At 43.3% G+C, this 19,624-nt stretch overlaps 1 protein-coding gene across 1 annotated transcript in view; it reads right to left on the reverse strand.

Annotated features, from left to right (window-relative positions):
* The window catches only part of LOC137636959 (zinc finger protein 845-like), a 29,713-nt gene that overhangs the window by 9,797 nt on the left and 292 nt on the right, over window positions 1–19,624 (reverse strand). The gene's annotated exons all lie outside the window — the stretch shown is intronic.

Consider the following 19,624-nt stretch of genomic DNA (forward strand, 5'->3'; position numbering starts at 1 on the left):
AGACCATTCCGACTCTATCGGGTTTGTCCGAGATAGAGCATCCGCTGTCACGTTGCGGAATCCTTGTAGGTGAACTGCAGACAGGTGCCACTTCTTCTTCTCTGCCAGACGGAAGATTGGGAGAAGCACCTGATTTATCTGGGGCGATCTTGAGCCTTGGCGATTGAGACAACGAACTACCACCGAGTTGTCTAGGGTTAGACGAATGTGGATCGAGGGCGGCGGGGATAACTTCTTCAGGGTTAGAAGGACCGCCATGGCCTCCAAGATGTTTATATGGAACGTCTTGAACAGGGGAGACCAGGTGCCTTGAGCCTGTTTTTGGTGGGAGTGACCTCCCCAACCCTCCAGCGAAGCGTCCGTGTGGATGTTGAGTGATGGAGGAGGGTGTTGAAGAGGAATGGACCTTTTCAGGGCCTTTGCTTCTGACCACGGCTTTAGGAGAAGTCGCAGTCTGTTTGGAAGCCGTCTCTTGAGGTCTCTTCGAGCGATGGATGCCGAACGTCTCCAGACTCCCGCGGCATCCTTTAGCTGTGCGCGAAGCACTGGGTTTGTCACTGAGGCGAACTGTAGAGAGCCTAGAACTCGTTCCTGCTGGCGCCTTGAAATGCGTTTGGATTTCAGCAGTCGCTTGACAGACCCTGCTATTTCCTTCCTTTTCTTCTGGGGGATGGAAAGGCGGTGTGACTGAAGGTTCCATTGGATTCCCAACCACTGGAACTTCTGAGCTGGAGAGAGGCGAGATTTTTTCTCGTTGATCTTGAATCCCAGGTGTTCTAGGTACTGGGTGACTTTGTTGCAAGATTTTACACAATCTTCGGGCGATGGAGCCCAGACTAGCCAGTCGTCGAGGTAGGCCATCACCTGGACGTTTCGTAGGCGGAGCTGTTGTACTATGGCATCCGCCAGCTTTGTGAAGATCCGAGGGGCCACGTTGAGGCCGAAGGGCATGGCCCGGAAGGCGTAGCTTTTCCTTTGGAGTCGAAATCCTAGGTAGGAGGAAGCGTGATGGTTCATTGGAACGTGCCAGTAGGCATCCGCCAGGTCTATGGAGACCGTGTAGGAACCTCGAGGCAGAAGGGTCCTTATCTGTTGAAGAGTCAGCATCTTGAACTTGTCGTTCGCTATGAACTTGTTGAGGGGGGATAAGTCCAGAATGACTCTGAGTTTGTCTGAGTCTTTCTTGGGGACACAAAACAGTCTCCCTTGGAACCTGGTGGACTTTACCTTCCTTATCACCTTCTTGTTCAAGAGATCTAGGACATATTCTTCCAGAAGAGGGGTTGATTGTTGGAAGAATTGCTGGAAGATTGGGGGTGGTTGAGTCCAACTCCAGCCTAGACCCTTCTTGACGATGCTGTGTGCCCAGGGATCGAAGGTCCAACGATCCTGGAATTGGCGGAGTCTTCCTCCCACCGGAAGCACTTCATTGCTTCTGGTGTCCCGAGGGCTTGCTGCCTCGGCCGCTAGCTCCCTTTCCTCCTCTGCCTCTGGAGGGACGGCGAGATGCGTCTCTGCTTGCACCTCTGTATGAGCCTCTACCTTTGGGACGAAAGGTAGTTGTCTGTTGCTCGAAAGCAGGGGTGAAGACCGGTGACTGTGACAACACCGGTTGGGGGACCAATTGAAAGGTCTGTTGTGGCTGGGCAGCCACTTGGGAGGTAGCGGGTCCCGGAAACTGACGTCTTTGTTGACGTTGCTGGGGTTTCTGTTTCTGGGATTTCCTCTTAGGTTGAGGTCCGTCGTCCTGAGAGGGTTTCCTTTTCCTAGACATGCCCCACTTTTGGAGAAGGTTCCTATTCTCCGTGGCGGCTCTGTCGGTGATTTCCTTCACGAGGTCAGAAGGAAAGAGGTGTTTACCCCAGATGTTGGAGGAAATCAGCCTCCGGGGTTCGTGTTTCACAGTGGCACCTGCAAACACGAATTCACGACAGGCTCTCCGAGCCTTTATGAAGTGGTACAAGTCCTTCATCACGGTCATCATGTGGGATTTGGAGAGTACCATGTAGTGGTCTGGTACTCTGGTGTCACAGGCCATAATTTCAAGTTGGACTTGATGAGATAAGGATGCTGCGAGCCTCTCCTTCGTATCTTGTTCCCGACGAAGGAGGTGATCGTTGAGCTTAGGGAGGTCTTCATTAAACTGACGTCCGGCGACGTCAGGATCTAGCTTTCCCACGACGAAAGTATGCTGGACATCCTTCCAGTGTCGAGCGTCAGGGGGAGTTACTATGGAGAAGGGTCTGCACTCCTCCAGTGCAGGGCAGGCTTTCCCCTCTTCCACAGCTTTAAGGCACGCAGTTAAGGCCTTTTCCAGGAATGGAAGAACCGCACTTTCAGGTGCGACATAAGTAGGGTGCTTCTTGCTCAGGGCCGGAAGCTTAGAGCAGGTAAAGCCCCTACTCTTGAATGTGGTGGCTAGCATAGCCTGGGCCTTTGCGAGATCGAACACTATCTCTTCCTTTGGTTCGGTCTCTTCCTTAGAGGCAGGTTCAGAACGCAGACGGACGTAACAGTCCGGGTAGGCCTCAAAGTTCGGGAAGAACTCCACGTCTTCCAAGGGGACCGTGCCGATCTTATCGCTGATGAAGATCCTGCCGGTCGCGATAACCATATGCTCAGCATACCTCCACGGGTTGGCATGTGAGCAAGCGGGGAGATCCTTAACCGAAATCTTCATCGGTTCTCTGGATCCCATCATGGACCTGATGAACTCCTGATTCTCCTTCAACCTGTCGTCCATGACGGCTCTAATCAGTCGGATCATTTCTTGAGTGGAAGAAGAGGGATCCGGGGTCGAGGAGGTAGACGGAATAGACACTTCCGTCGGTGTAGGAGTAGGAGCGGGGATGGAAGGAGGAGCGACCTCTTGCTCCGACTCGGCGTATTCCACCTTGTCTTCTTCATCTTTGGCTCCTTGAGCCATAAGCGTCTTCTCCGTGTCTTCCGAGACATCCGACATCTGTTCGTCATCTTCGGAATCCAGGCGGCACTCGTGCATGGACTGAGCCATGACCACATCAGGTTCCACTGTAATTTGGACAGTGGGAATCACGTCTTTGGGTACCACTGAATCAGGGGAGGCCTTAGGGAACAGGAGTGACCTCAATTCTTCGGTGGCCAGGTACGGTCCGGTGGCATTTTTCTGGAAGCCACGCACCCACTTGCGTAGCTTTTCACGAGAAATGTCTCTGACCTCCGCTGAGGGAGGGTTATGGAAGGCGTCAGCTAGGTGAGCCTGGCAGACCGTACAGTTCAGTGGATTCCAAAATTTCAGATCCCCTTTCTTGTCAGCACAAGGGGCGTGAGTCCTGCAAGCCGTATGCCCGTAGAACTGCGGGCGTTTCACAGCGCAGAAGGCGAAGTCACACTTCATCTGCTCCTCCTGTGGAAGAAAGAGAAAATGAGTATGGGGGAGTCATAAGAATGGCTCTTAAACTAAGTTAATATTAATTATTAATTTTTAACTTAATGAAGGGTGTGATGCATAGAGATTGAAATAGTAAAGGAGAACATACTCCATGCATCCCGCCCGGCTGGTTACCGTAAGCTTTGTCCTTGGATAATCCGAGAGACCGTAGGCACAGGATAGTATTCCTTAGAGTTCCATAGGGCAATGGAACTCCGTGGAAAAAACCAAGGGTAAGATTGGGACCGAGATCATTCGGTCCCAAGCTAGGGGCTAGAGGGCCTCCTTTTAAGGTAACTGCTTCCGGCAACCAGCCGCGCTAAGATGCACGCAGCATGCTGGAATTTAGAAGAATGCAAAGAGACAGCATGATCACTAACAGAACAGTACCAAGGTATTGATCTTAAGAGTGGAAACAGCCCATCTGTTTGCGGTATAGGGCTATCAGTATCATATGATAGCTAGTAGAAGGGGGTGCAAGTATTCTTGACACCTCCGGGGGCTTCCGGCAAGCCTCCGGCATGCCGGAGGTCGCTCCAGCAGAGTTTCTGGCATTAAGACAGACAATATTTAAGTCAAGAGTAATACCAGGGTGGCGGCCGCTGGCACAACGGCGGTACGCCGGCAGGGGAGCGGCGGCTCCGGCAGTCGGAGGATGCCGGCTTGGTGACTAGGACAAGGATGGTTATAGCGGAACCAGGTTGCCGGCAGTAGATGCCGGCACTCCGGCGGCCGACCGGCGGGCGGACGACAAGCTAGGAGGGAGGAGGAGAGCCACCGGTAGGAGCCGGCGGCAGTCGGCAGTCCCCCGGCACACAGGGGGCTGGCGGCATAAGGGTAGGGAGAGTCACCAAGGTAGGAGGCGGGTATCGCCGACAGTGGAGGCGGCAAGGGACCGGCACCCGGATAGTGAGAGAGACAGGGGGGAGGGATGCAGGAAGTTCAGTCATGGACTCCGGACATCCCCCCCCATGAGAGGGTGTACCCATGATAGAGGCAGGCTCTATCATCCAGGAGCAGGGGTCACTGAAGACTGGGAGCTAGGTAGCCCAAGGGAGGGCTAGGGGACACCCAAAGAGGGGAGACCCCCATATGCAGAACACATCTAGAGACTAACCCCATAGGACACTATGAAGGGTATATGTACCAGAGCGGACTGCACATGGAAGCTCGGGTAGCCCTACCACTCCACCCTAAGGAGGAGTTGTAGGACAGGGGACAGATGGGTATAGACTAACCTAAGTATAGGCTAGGCTATACAAGAGATAGGTGGGGAGGGGAGAAGAGAGAAGTCTTCCAAGGAAGGGTTTCTGTACCAGAGCGGCCACTAGGGAAAGGGAGGACACTCCCTAACCTAAGATAAGGCAGACAGGCTGAAACGGTGCATGGGTACAGTTTCAGCAGGGGACAGATAAACCTTCCTAATCTAACCTAGAGCAGGGCTAATAGTCCTGAACTAGGAAAGGTAGAAGACGTATCGCTATCGCAGGATAGTCATAGACTAATCCTAGCCATAGAGGAAGGGCTAGCCTAACCTCACTCTCGGACACAACCCTAAGGGGGGTTCATTCCCATAGGGAGGACTGAGAGGCGATAAATACTCCATTAGACACTTGATCCTTCTACTATGAAAGGGAATCAAGGCTAATTAGAGGGAATGCCAAGGCAGGGGATGAAGGAAGCATATAGAGGTCCTACAAGTAGGTTAGGTTAGAAAGAGACACTAACTAACCTATCCCCTATATGGTCCCTGAAGGCGAAAAACATTTGCATCACGGTCAAAAGTATTGTAAAATAATGCCACTATCTTCATAACTTAGCCTAGGAGCACTAATAAAATCATGCATGAACACTTATGTATAGGCGCTCTAGCCTGGGGGCTATAGTAGCCGACTGGTATGAGGTCAATCGATGACCGATAAAAAGCGTCGAAACACGATATAAAAGTTCCTAGCTATGAAGACTAAATAAACTAATGCGATCGATTAGTAAATAAGGCCGGAAGCGTTGTTGTGGCTAACTAAATAATGCATGCAAAACAACAACGACGCCATAAAATGGCGGGTCCGGTAGAGGCACAGCTCTGCCACAAAACAGCAATTATTTCGGAAAGTAATATTTACTTTACGGCCAGAGCTTATTTAAACAATACTGGAACCTTGTACTCAACTTTCCAGAAGATGGTGAGGCTGAAGGTAGCGACATAACGTAGATGCAAATCGATAATTGAAGCACAGGGAAAATCCGTCTAAGTAGGGCAAGCTACTAAACAAAGGATGAAGACGGACGTGACGTCATTTGAGCAATGGCGCCCGTTTGCTTACGTCTCGAGTATCAGTAGTAGCCACGAATGAGATTAGCTATGGAACGGCTCCCAGCTATTCTCAGCCCTTACACACCGAAGCCTTAACTCTGTTCGGGGTGTAGATAGCTATGTGGCGCGTTCAGACATGCGTCCCCTGTTGATATACGATGTCTTAAAAGGGAAACCTTTGGGATACTCGCTCCAGAAGTTAGAATTCTGTGATAACCTGTGGTTAAATTCTCTGGGAATATCTTAGTAGTTATATACCCAAGGAAGCTACCAAAAAGGAACCTTCCATCAGGACGCCATGGCTTGAGCCCAAAAAGAAATATAGAAAAAAGGGTAAAGTTTTACTGTATTACAGATTCTGATTTCAAACAGAAAATGTATGTTTTCCTATAGTAAATAACGTGATTTGACCGAATTTTACCTTCATTTCAACCGCAAACCAACAGAACAACCAATTCGACTCACTTTAAAGTAGCCGAACTGGTTGCTGTTATTACGGATGAAATGAAGGTGAAAACCGGTTAAATCACGTTATTTGCTACAGGAAAACATAAATTTTCTGTTGAAATGTTTAAATATAATGTCTTTTATTATATATATGTTGTTAAAATGTTTAAATATAATGACTTCTTCAAATTACGTGTCACTTCACTCACCTACGTACTGCGAACGATAACATTAGCAACGTTACCAATGATACAAAGCGTTACCAACGTTACGGTGGCATTGCCAACATTGGCAATGCTACGGTAATATTATCATGTGTATTCAATAGTATTTTTCCATACACCCTTTACACAATATATAAAAAGGTACAAAAAAGGTACAGAACCTAACAAACACACCTAACCTAACCTAGAAGTTCCCAGGTCACAAACCCAATATAATGCCCTTTGTTATATACAGTATATCATGTAATCCGTGTCACTTCACTAACGTTACGATAACGTTAGAACTGTTACGATAACATTAGCCACACTATAAATAATGGTTCTTGTTATGCCACTGGCTCGCTTCGCTCGCATGGAAATAAAACATCAAGCTTGTATGTACTAGAAAGTGGTAATGTTGAGCTGCGCACGCTAACATTAGCAACCTTAAATATAATGGTTCTTGTTCCTCGCTTGCAATCACAGGAAAAGAAAACATTAACCTCGTATGCACTGGCAAGCGGTAATGTTGAGCTTCGCACTCTAACAAAATATAGTAAAACTAACACATTAAAGTTAAAGAAATGAATGACATACTTTTATGACCGTGACGACGAAACTTGTGTGTCTGTGGCGTCTTAACTGCTTTGCCTTAGTTTATTACTGCACTTGGAACACTGTAAAAGTCGGTATATTACATTATGAGATTTAAGAAAATTATCAACATTGGAATTCACCAAAATACGTACTTTCAAGTATGTGTTACTGAATTCGTTACAATTTTCTAAAACTTTGATCGAAAAATATGCAAAAAGAGGTCATATGAACTAATAAAGACCTGACTTGGACAAAGGTTTCCACGGAAAAGGGTTTTTTGGAAGGTGGGAGTAGGGAAATATTAACCCCCCTGTGTAAACTTCACATACGTATGGGTTCGTGATTGGTTAACGGAAAAGTACCGGAGTCTAGAGAGTAAACATGAATGAACCAGAATGAGAAACTTGTCCAGAGCAAGTATTTATGTGAAATCTGGGAGTGACAAGGTAATAACAAAATGTATAAAAGTAAAATAGAAAGATAAAATGGAGTGTATGATGAATATTTGATGGGTATATAAAATGAGGCGATTTTATAAGGTATCGGATAATAAAACGAGTAATACTGGGGTCAAACGTATTATGTATACGAGTGTATTACATAAAAGGGATGGTAATAGGGTAAATTTTTAGAAAGAGGAACCAGCGCAAAATGACATGAAAATATGTTTTTCTAGGTGATTTTGATGTGTTTTGCACGAATATCACCTTCATTTCCCTTGGAAATGAACGTTTTTAGACTTTATAACAAACCTAACCTAACCTAACCTAGGGCCCTGTACCCCTACCTAGGCCTAGCGGGGGGGGGGGGGGGTTGTAACGTAACACCAAATTCTAGTTACAACCTAAACCTAAGTTTATATTTACCTTAAAAAGAAGGCCCTGGTTGGACGATATCACTGTCCGAAGATGAATTACCGGTTTCGGCCCGTGGTCGTTGTCGGTTACTATAGGGTACATATAATTTCCCAGCTTCAATAAAAAAGTTGTGATGCAACTGACCCTGTTCTTTATTGAAATTGTCTATAAACATATATCTCGCTAAATATTGTTCGAAATATTGTTTTAAGTTACCAGGACGTCTCGTCCACTCTTTTATATCACGCCAAAGGCATTCAATGTTTTGCGTGTGCACACTACTATCGTCTCTGTCGACAAATTGTTCGCTGTGATTGATCACTTTGTGCGTACTGTATATCCTTCTTCAGCAAGTGTGCAATACGCTGCCCACCCATCACTAATCACAACAGAATCAGATAAAATAAATTGTTTAATAAGTGGAATAAGTATCCCAGCACTTCTGTCCTGGCCTTCTTTGTTAAGAGGAATAACAAATTTTTTCTTAGAGATTCGCTCTACAGTGAGCCCTCGTTTATCGCGGTAGATAGGTTCCAGACCCGGCCGCAATAGGTGAAAATCCGCGAAGTAGTGACATCATATTTACCTACTTATTTAATATGTATATTCGGACTTTTAAAACCTTCCCTTGTACGTAGTACTGTTAACAAACCACCCTTTAATGTACAGAACACTTAATGCATGTACTACAGCACCCTAAACTAAAACAGGCACAAATATTAAAGGCGATTTTATATCATGCGTTTCCCAAACACCTAAAAAGCACGATAAAAAATGGCAGCCAATGTTTTGTTTACGTTCATCTCTGATCATAATGAAGAAACAAACTCATTTAGTGTACACATATATGTATAGGTTAGTTTTTGCATCGATTATATTGATTATACAGTATGTTGATTTTTTTATTACCAATGTTTTACTTAATTTTTCTTAGGACTTCTAAATGAAATGTTTTTCTTTATGACGCCGCCTGAAACGACGGCGTCATAAAGTACTGTACGCTCAGTAAACAACCACGCTCAGAACAAAGAAGGCATTTAACGCGCATGATGAAAGTGATAAATAATGATATTTACAGTAAAAGCATTTACAAAATATGTTATTAGTACAAATATAATTTACCGTATCTATATAAAATCATACAGTACATACTGTACGTAGCAAAGCAGGAAAACAATTTACGAGAGAGAGACAGAGAGAGAGAGAGAGAGAGAGAGAGAGAGAGAGAGAGAGATTGTTTTACGTACGTAAATGTAAATTTTAAACAAAAAACATATGATAGGTTACAACATGTAGACTTTTAAAACCTTCCCTTTAACTTAATGCATACAGTACTAAACTATAAAACAGGCACAAATATTAAAATGTTAGAATATTAAAGTTAAAAATAAAGATTGTTACTGTACTCACCACAAAAGAAGTTCAAGAAAAACTTGAATGATGATGGCGATGAATTTGCTGCACAGTAGAAATGATGATGAAGCTAATGATGTCTTCTACTGTGCAGCCAATGATGTATTTTACGTCTCTTCAGACGGAGGTGTCTTTTCCTGGGACACCTCTTCAACTTCTTCAATTTCTTCCGAAGGCGTAGTAGCAGGAGGAACTGGCTCTTTTTTGCGAGGCTGGAAGAACATTGTGATCGGAAGTTGTTGCCGCTGCTTCTTTTTTCGATCTAAGAGCATCTTGTAGGGAGTCATTACGTCATCAACCTTGTTGCAGAATTGCAGCGACCGAACCATATCCTTGTCCCACTCTTGCAACATTTCTTTCAACTCCTTCGCATGGTTGCAGGCCTTGGCAAGCCGTTCTAATGTTAAGCCCGTTTCTTCGACATTTTCTTAGGTCTCTTCCTGGGTTTCACTCTCTTCTTCGCTTGCCGATTTCGTCAGGTCTTCGAGGTCTGCGTCAGTTAGGGGCTGGGAATGGCAGTCCAACAACTCGTCGACGTCTGAAGACGTCATGTCGCCAAACCCGTCACCTCCAATTATGGCAGCCAACTGCACAGATTTGCGTATTGCAGAGTGTTGGATTTCAGCAGGTGTAAATCCCTCGTCGTCGTAAACAATCTTGGGCTACAACTTCTTCCAGCTCGCATTCACGGTTGCAGGTTTCATCTCTTGCAGTGCCTGAATATTCTGCAGGGACGTGGCTATGGTGTACTGCCGCCAGTACGCCTTCAAGTTAAAATCTTCATCCTCATCCTCTTGGGCAGCATCCATACACGCAACGAGGTCCGCCAAGGTATTCTTCGTGTAGAGGGCCTTGAACGCCCTGATAACCCCCTGGTCCATCGGTTGAATTAATGACGTGGTGTTGGGTGGCAGGAACTCAACCTGAATGCCCTCATGCGACAGATCAGTTGCGTGTCCACCAGCGTTATCCATAAGGAGAAGGATCTTGAATGGCAAGCCCTTCTCTACGAGATATTTGCTGACTTGCGGGATGAAACACTGGTGGAACCAGTTGGAGGTCAGCATCTTTGTAATCCATGCTTTTGGATTATACATCCAGTACACGGGAAGGAGATTCTTATTTTTATTTTTCAAAGCGCGAGGATTTTTCGACTTATAAATAAGCCCCGGCTTTAGCAAAAATCCAGCAGCACTGCCACACATCACGAGGGTAACGCGATCCTTGAATGCTTTAAAGCCAGAGGCTTTGGCTTCTTCTTTGAACAGGAAAGTTCGCGACGGCATTCTCTTCCAAAACAAGCTGGTCTCATCCATATCAAACACTTGTTAAGGCTTGTATCCGCCTTCGGCGATAATATTCTTGAATGTCTGGTTCACGTAAGTTTCAGCAGCGGCAGTGTCAGCCGAAGCAGCCTCGCTATGCAGGAAATGCTTTTCAGGCCGAAGCGTTTCTGAAACTTCGCGAACCATCCTTTGCTGGCGGAAAAACGTTGTTTCTGAGGCTGGGAATCAGTGGATGTCCCTGGTTGAGGATCATCTGCATCATCATCTTCTTCAGCATGGTTGCCGCCGTCGTCTTGAGGTTCCTTTGCAGCAAAATTCTCATACAAGCTCAAAGCCTTTGTTCCGATGGTGTTCGTATCCAAGGCTATGTTCTTCTTCCGGCAGTCGGCAATCCACACAGCTAAAGAACCTTCCATGCGTACGATAGTTTTATTACGCGTTGTAACGACTCGCTTCGCTGATCTGCTAAAGGTGATTGCAGCCGTCTTTCTAATGTTCGCCTCGTCCTTCTTGATATAGCAAACAGTAGATTCGTTGATTCCAAAATGGCGCGCTGCGGCCGCGTAACTTCTACCGTCTTTTAACATATCGAGAAGCGTAACCTTCTCAGCAATCGTCATCATCCTTCGGTGGCGTTTAGGCTCACTACCAGCCTTAGTAGAAGCAGAATGCTTGGGAGGCATTGTACAGTAGGATTTAACAAAAAGTTCAACTTAAAAAGGTCGCACACAGCACAGATTAAACTTCACAAACTTAAGAACGTCTACTCAGCGATACGCCGTAAGAGAAAGTGGACGACCCGGGCCCTCGAGAACCTAGATGCTGCGGGTTAGAGATGAGGGCAAAACACCAATCACAGGCTAGATAACAAAACTTGAGTTCTGATTCGTCATCTATCAGCGCTTGAACCAATCACAACCCGTCTTACAGTATATGATGCGTAGGTTACCAACTCAAAGTACAAGATACCCCGCGTATACCGTACGTACAGTATTAATAATAATAATAATAAATAATGATAATAATACTGTACAGTAATAATAATAATAATAATGATAATAATAATAACAATAATAATTTTATTAACAACAACAACAATAATAATAATGATAACAATAATAATAATAGCTTTACGTATGTTATTTTATTCTTTTGTAGGATGTGTGTGTCTCTCTCTCTCTCTCTATCTCTCTCTCGTACGCTTTTTCGAAATGTGATTTTTGCAACAAAGAATATTATTGGATGCAGTACTACGTACGTATACATACAAAAGAATCATGGAAAAGATGCACATCCATTACATTTGTAGTACAGTAGTAGCCATCAGCAGCCTTACACCATTCTAATATGGTATGACTGCATCTGATTTGCGTTTCATGTTCGATTTAATTTTACTACGTACTGTATACAGTACTGTATTATCGTATGATCACATTCTCTTTTCGTGTTTTATTTCTTTCTGTGCTGAATTATATATCATATATAATGCAATGAACAATCAGTAAGAGCAGATATTACTAATTACAGTATTATTGGAATTACAGGTAACGAAATATCGTATTTGGGGGTCTTCAGATTTCGCGGTATTTTCGAAATTTCCGGAAAATCCACGATATGTATATATATATGGGTTATGGAAAAAACCCGCGAAGTGGTGAATCCGCGATGGTCGAACCGCGAAGTAGCGAGGATTCACTGTATACCCCCAAACAACCACACTTGGGTAAGTTGTCGACCACGATTGTATTTGTGATGTACGAAGAGCGTTTCGTCGATTTCCACAATGACGTCACGACCACCAATTTGTGGTTGGTTGGAAAACCACTGTTCTGTGACTTCGGAACAAAACGATCGCCAATCTACTCTCGTTCTACTTGACCACTTTAGGCACCGTATAATAGTGGTATGATCAAAAGATTTTCTTAACCAATGGTTTACAAACAAAGCAACTGCCCATGGTTTCACATGAACACTGTCTAAAAATGTCCCCTTAAAAAGACTAACTGAATACGCACACTTTCTACTTCCCTTCTGCTTATTAAGCTTCCTTCGACAGCCACACGAAAATTTATGCCTTGTTTCAATATATGTACAAGTTATATCACAGAGAGGACAAATTACTGCAGTAGGTAAAACACCATGTGCCTGCAAAAATGTGATGAATTCGGAATCTTGCGAGTGATATCGTCTTATAAATTCAAAATAGTCTATATCACAACCACAACAAGTTATCTGAACGACCGCCATGCTTAGTACTGCCTGAAGCGCCACAGTGGTAGGAATATTTAAATATAATTGGCTTTCGTTTGTTTAAAATGAGCCAATTATTTCAAAGTATTAAGTCACGTGGTGCGTGAATAAGTCACGTGGGGCAATCAAACAAAGTGCATAGGTGGAACAAAGAGAGGGGGCGGAGCTATGAAGTCATTTTATTGGCGGGAGTCAAAGGGTGAACATCTCTCTTTAATAGCCACTCGCCTTAGTAAAAAGCAGAGTCCTCATTTTTTGTAAACGTAACAAAAATTGATTACTTATGTTCTATTCATCTCCGGGCATAACTAATGGTATATTCCTAATCAGAAAAGTGTGATTTATGCACAGTGAGCCCTCGTTTATCGCGGTAGATAGGTTCCAGACCCGACTGCGATAGGTGAAAATCCGCGAAGTAGTGACACCATATTTACGTATTTATTTAACATGTATATTCAGACTTTTAAAACCTTCCCTTGTATATAGTACTGCTAACAAACTACCCTTTAATGTACAGAACACTTAATGCATGTACTACAGTACCCTAAACTAAAACAGACACATATATTAAAGGCGATTTTATATCATGCGTTTCCTAAACACGCCAAAAAGCACGATAAAAAATGGCAACCAATGTTTTGTTTACGTTTATCTCTGATCATAATGAAGAAACAAACTCATTTACACATCTGTGTATAGGTTATTTTTTGAATCGATTATATTGATTATTCAGTACAGTATGTTAATTTTGTTATTACCAATGTTTTACTTAATTTTTCTTAAGACTTCCAAATGAAATGTTTTTCTTTATGACGCCGCCTAAAACGGCGGCGTCAAAAAGTACGCTCAGTAAACAAACGAAGGCAAACCCGCATGATGAAAGTGATAAATAATGATATTACAGTAAAAGCTTTTAGAAAATATGTTATTACAAATATTATTTACTGTATCTATTTAAAATCATACAGTTCATACGTAGCAAAGCAGAAAAACAATTTACGAGAGAGAGAGAGAGAGAGAGAGAGAGAGAGAGAGAGAGAGAGAGAGAGAGAGAGAGAGAGAGAGAGAGGGAGAGAGAGAGTTGTTTTGCATACGTACATGTAAATTTTAAACAAAAAAATATGATAGGTTATAACATGTATATTCAGACTTTTAAAACCTTCCCTTTAACTTAATGCATACTAAACTAAAACAGGCACAAATATTAAAATGTTAGAATATTAAAGTAAAACATGTATAAAAAAAAATTAGATTGTTACTGTACTCACCACGAAAGAAGTTGAAGAAAAACTTGAATGATGATGGCGATGAATTTGCTGCACAGTAGAAATGATGATGATGAAGCTGATGATGTCTTCTACTGTGCAGCCAATGATAGTATTTTACGTCTTTCAGACGGAGGTGTCTTTTCCTGGGACACCTCTTCAACTTCTTCCTGGGACACTTCTTCAATTTCTTCCGAAGGCGTAGTAGCAGGAGGAACTGGCTCTTTTTTGCGAGGCTGGAAGAACATTGTGATCGGAAGTTGCTGCCGCTGCTTCTTTTTTCGCTCGAAGAGCATCCTGTAGGGAGTCATGTCGTCATGGATCTTGTCGCAGAATTGCATAGACCGAACCATATCCTCGTCCCACTCTTGCGACATTTCTTTCAACTCCTTTGCATGGTTGCAGAACTTGGCAAGCCGTTCTAATGTTAAGCCCGTTTCTTCGACATTTTCTTGGGTCTTTTCCTGCGTTTCACTGTCTTCTTCACTGGCCGATTTTGTCAGGTCTTCTAGGTCTGCGTCAGTTAGCGGCTGGGAATGGCAGTCCAACCATTTGTCGACGTCTTCAGTCGTTATGTCGCCAAACCCGTCACCTCCAATTATCGCAGCCAACTGCACAGATTTGCGTATTGCAGTGTTGAATTTCAGGCGGTGTAAATCCCTCGTCGTCGTAAACAATCTGGGGCCACAACTTCTTCCAGCTCGCATTAACGGTTGCATGTTTCATTTCTTGCAGTGCCTTCTGAATGTTCTGCAGGCATGTGGCTATTGTGTACTTCCGCCAGTACGCCTTCAAATTGAAATTTTCATCTTCATCTTCTTGGGCAGCATCCACACACGCAACGAGGTCCGCCAAGGTATTCTTCGTGTAGAGGGCTTTGAACGCCCTGATAACCCCCTGGTCCATCGGTTGAATTAATGACGTGGTGTTGGGTGGCAGGAACTCAACCTGAATGCCCTCATGCGACAGGTCAGTTGCGTGTCCACCAGCGTTATTCATAAGGAGAAGGATCTTAAATGGCAAGCCCTTCTCTAAGAGATATTTACTGACTTGCGGGATAAAACACTGGTAGAACCAGTTGGAGGTCAGCATCTTCGTAATCCATGCTTTTTGATTATGCATCCAGTACACGGGAAGGAGATTCTTATTTTTATTTTTCAAAGCGCGAGGATTTTTCGACTTGTAAATTAGCCCCGGCTTTAGCAAAAATCCAGCAGCATTGCCACACATCACGAGGGTAACGCGATCTTTGAATGCTTTAAAGCCAGAGGCTTTGGCTTCTTCTTTGAACAGTAAAATTCGCGACGGCATTCTCTTCCAAAACAAGCTGGTCTCATCCATATTAAACACTTGTTCCGGCTTGTATCCACCTTCAGCGATAATGTTCTTGAACGTCTCGTTCGCGTAAGTTTCAGCAGCGGCAGTGTCAGCGGAAGCAGCCTCGCCATGCAGGGAAACGCTTTTCAGGCCGAAGCGTTTCTGAAACTTCGAGAACCATCCTTTGCTGGCGGAAAAATGTTGTTTCTGAGGCTGGGAATCAGTGGATATCCCTGGTTGAGGTTCATCTAAATCATCTTCTTCTTCAGCATGGTCGCCATCATCGTCTTGAGGTTCCTTTGCCGCAAAATTCTCATACAAGCTCAAAGCCTTGGTTCGGATGGTGTTCGTATCCAAGGCTATGTTCTTCCGGCAGTCGGCAATCCAGACTGCTAAAGCACCTTCCATGCGTACGATCGTTTTAATACGCGTGGTAACGACTCGCTTCGCTGATCTGCTGAAGGTGATGGCAGCCGTCTTTCTAATGTTCGCCTCATCCTTCTTGATGTAGCGAACGGTGGCTGCGGCCGCGTAACTTCTGCCTTCTTTTAACATATCGAGAAGCGTCACCTTCTCAGCAACCGTCATCATCTTTCGGTGACGTTTAGGCTCACTACCAGCCTTAGCAGAAGCAGAACCCTTGGACGCCATTGTACAGTAGGGGTTAAACAGAAAGTTCAACAAAAAGTTCAACTTAAAACAGTCACGCACAGCACAGATTAAAGTTCACAATAACGTAGCAGCATCTACACGGCGAGAGAGCGGCGAACGAAGTGGCCGCGAAAAGATGCTGGAGGTTGGAGAAGTGGTCAAAACACCAATCACAGGCTAGATTACAAAACTTGGGTTCTGATTCGTCATCTATCAGCGCTTGAACCAATCACAATCCGTCTTACATGCTACGTAGTAGTTACCAATTCAAATACAAGGTACCCTACGTATACAGCTTTACGTAAGCTATTTTACGCTTGTTTTGTTGTAGGATATGTACGCTTATTAGAGATGTGATTTTTGCAACAAAGAATATTATTGGATGCAGTACTACGTACGTATACATACAAAAGATTCATGGAAAATATGCACATCCATTACATTTGTAGTACAGTAGTAGCCATCAGCAGCCTTACACCATTCAAATACGGTATGACTGCATCTGATTTGCGTTTCATGTTCGATTTAATTTTACTACGTACTGTATACTGAATTATCGTATGATCACATTCTCTTTTCGTGTTTTATTTCTTTCTGTACTGAATTATATGTCATATGTAATGCAATGAACCATCAGTAAGAGCAGATATTACTAATTACATTATCAATGGAATTACAGGTAACGAAATATCGTATTTGGGGTCTTCATATATCGCGGTATTTTCGAAATTTCCGGAAAATTCGCGATATGTTTATATATATGGGTTATGAAAAAAATCCGCGAAGTGGTGAATCCGCGCTGGTCGAACCGCGAAGTAGCGAGGGCTCACTGTATTTCTGAAGTATTTATAGGTCGCTAAGCTGGTTCCTCTTTCTAAAATAATACCAGTAATAGTTGTACTGGTTCAAGTTATATGCTTGAATAAACGTATGAAGTCGAATAGTTAAATTTGAAGGTTAGAGAATAAGAAATCCTATTGGTGGAGGTGGAGCCTATACATAGGGGGTGGGGGAGATTATGGGCACAAGGTCGAAACCTGCTATGTACAAACGAACGAACGGGAGCAACTACAACCGACAAAAGAATGACAAAAAATAAATGAAAAACATTGCTAATGTTAGCATGTTACGCTAACGTTGCAACAGCTCTACATCACACATTGGCAGATCTGGTTACTGTATTTTTTTCATGAGACATAGCCTTTGCAACGGCGCCTCCAAAGTTTATCTAGGTATACTGTTTTGTCTTTTCCTCCGTTTATTATACATCCAAGATGGTAATGTATAGAGGAAAAAAGGTTTGCTTTACCATCACATATCGTTTCCCTAGTATGTTTTCCCCACCCAAAACCCCAAGTTCCCACTGGGGGTCCCCCATTACCGTAGATATATATATATATATATATATATATATATATATATATATATATATATATATATATATATATATATCATTTGCGACGGGAACGAGTGTCATTTTCGAAGAGAGCGGAATTTTTTTCTATAGGAAAAAGTAGTTTTTTCCCTAGGTTATATTGCCCTGTAATACAGTACAATAATACCGAAAAAAGTTACAAAGATAAGTAAAGGCTAAAAAGTAAGTGCAACTGCAGACTGAAAGGACACTGCATAGACCTTATATTAATGCATAAAGTAAACAGCATGAGGAATACTGTCAGCATTATAGTATGGTTCATAAATTTGAATAAAATGGTAAATATTTACTTTTATGCAGTTTAAATATACTGAAATATAGCGTACTAATATACTTGATAAGAATACGGCAGTCTATTATTATTATTAAATGATAAGCTACAACCCTAGTTGGAAAAGCAGGATGCTATAAGCCCAGGGGCCCAACAAGGAAAATAGCCCAGTGAGAGAAGGAAATAAAGAAAAAAAATATATTTTAAGTATAACATAAAAATAAATATTGCCTATAAAAACTTTAACAAAACAAGAGGAAGAGAAACTAGATAGAACAGTGTACCTGAGTGTACCCTCAAGCAAGAAAACTCTAACCTAAGACAGTGGAAGACCATGTTACAGAGGCTATGTCATTACCCAAGACTAGAGAACAATGGTTTGATTTTGGAGCGTCCTTCTCCTCGAATTAATTTCAGAAATGGAGGGAGAGCCAATAACAACATAAGTATGAACCCGACAGCTTAAGTCAGCTAAAGTAATAGCAGGAGCCAACACTTAAATAAGTAAACGAAAGTCGTCGTAGATTTGATTAAGTGGGGATTGTCATGCTTCATCCTACGTTCACCGGTGGGATAAAAAAGAAAACCTACTTATAATTATATTATGGTTAATGTCTAGGAGAGGGCCGCATGAAGATATCACTGATATTCAATTTATTTTTACTAGAATATGTAGGAATGTATGTATATAATGCTATACCAGTGAGATAATTTAGTGAAAATCAATAATAGTCGAAATATCGACGATCAAACTCACGCTACTCTTGTCTTCCTCCAAGATTTTTCTAAGTCTGTTGTTATTGTTGACTGTGTCTTAATTTTGCTCAAATGAGCCCTGTAACCACTATAATCCGCAGACAAACTAGTCCACTATGACGTCTTCACGTTTGGCCAATCACAGTGCGACAACACATTTTCTTTCTCAATGACGTCTTCACGTTTGGCCAATCACAGTGCGACAATACATTTTCTTACCCATCACAGTGCGACAATACATTTTCTTACCCATCACAGTGCGACAATACATTTTCTTACCCAGCCATTTTATTTCGTTCCTAGACATAGAGGCCGTAGCAAGCACATCATCTGATATTGCACAAGAAGTTGAAATTCCATCTTCTTGTCCTGACTGTTTCCTAAGTTACAGTGAATTTGTTCTTACTTATTCGGGGTTATATTGAAAAACTAGTGGATTTGTGCTAGAGACACAATTTAATCTTACAAAATAAAAATTGTCCTGCATGTCAGGGAACCTTCGCAATGGCTTCACGTTTTCCTCAAAGCAGCAGCACATCTTTATCAACCAACAGGTTAAGGTAAGCTTCATTAATTTATGGAGTATATTATAATGGTGATAGTATAACGATGTATACAGCAGTACCATAACTTTGGATTTGGTTTGATGGATGTGTTAGGTAGTGTCCTTAAGGGGGGTCGCAGGGGGGGGCAGAGCCCCCCCCCCCCGGTAGGGGTACAGGGCTATTAGGCTAGGTTAGGTGGGTGTATTAGGTTCGGTGGTGCCCTGAAAATCACTGTGGCCTTAAGGGGGGGTCGCAGGGGGGGGGGTGCGAAGCCCCCCCCCCCGGTAGGCCTAGGTAGGGGTACAGGCCCCCCAGGGTAGGCTAGGTTAGTTGGTTGTATTAGGTTCGGTAGTGCCCCGAAAAATCACTTTTCTCATCCTCCCCCCCACCCAAAAACCGCTGGGGTCCCCCATAATTGTAGTAGTAGGTTTATGCTTACATTTTGTGTGTAAGAGTTAAGTCTTAGTTTCTTTTTTATTCATTTCCTCATGTTTCTATGCACTGTGCAACAATAATCTGGTTGTTTTTTGCCGTTTTTCGTCGTTAATACTTGAAAAACGGGTGCGGCCTTCTCCTAGACATTTACCATAATTATTTTATCCCTTATA

This window comes from Palaemon carinicauda, unplaced genomic scaffold (genome assembly GCF_036898095.1).
Source record: "Palaemon carinicauda isolate YSFRI2023 unplaced genomic scaffold, ASM3689809v2 scaffold469, whole genome shotgun sequence".
Taxonomy (NCBI): Eukaryota; Metazoa; Arthropoda; class Malacostraca; order Decapoda; family Palaemonidae; genus Palaemon; species Palaemon carinicauda.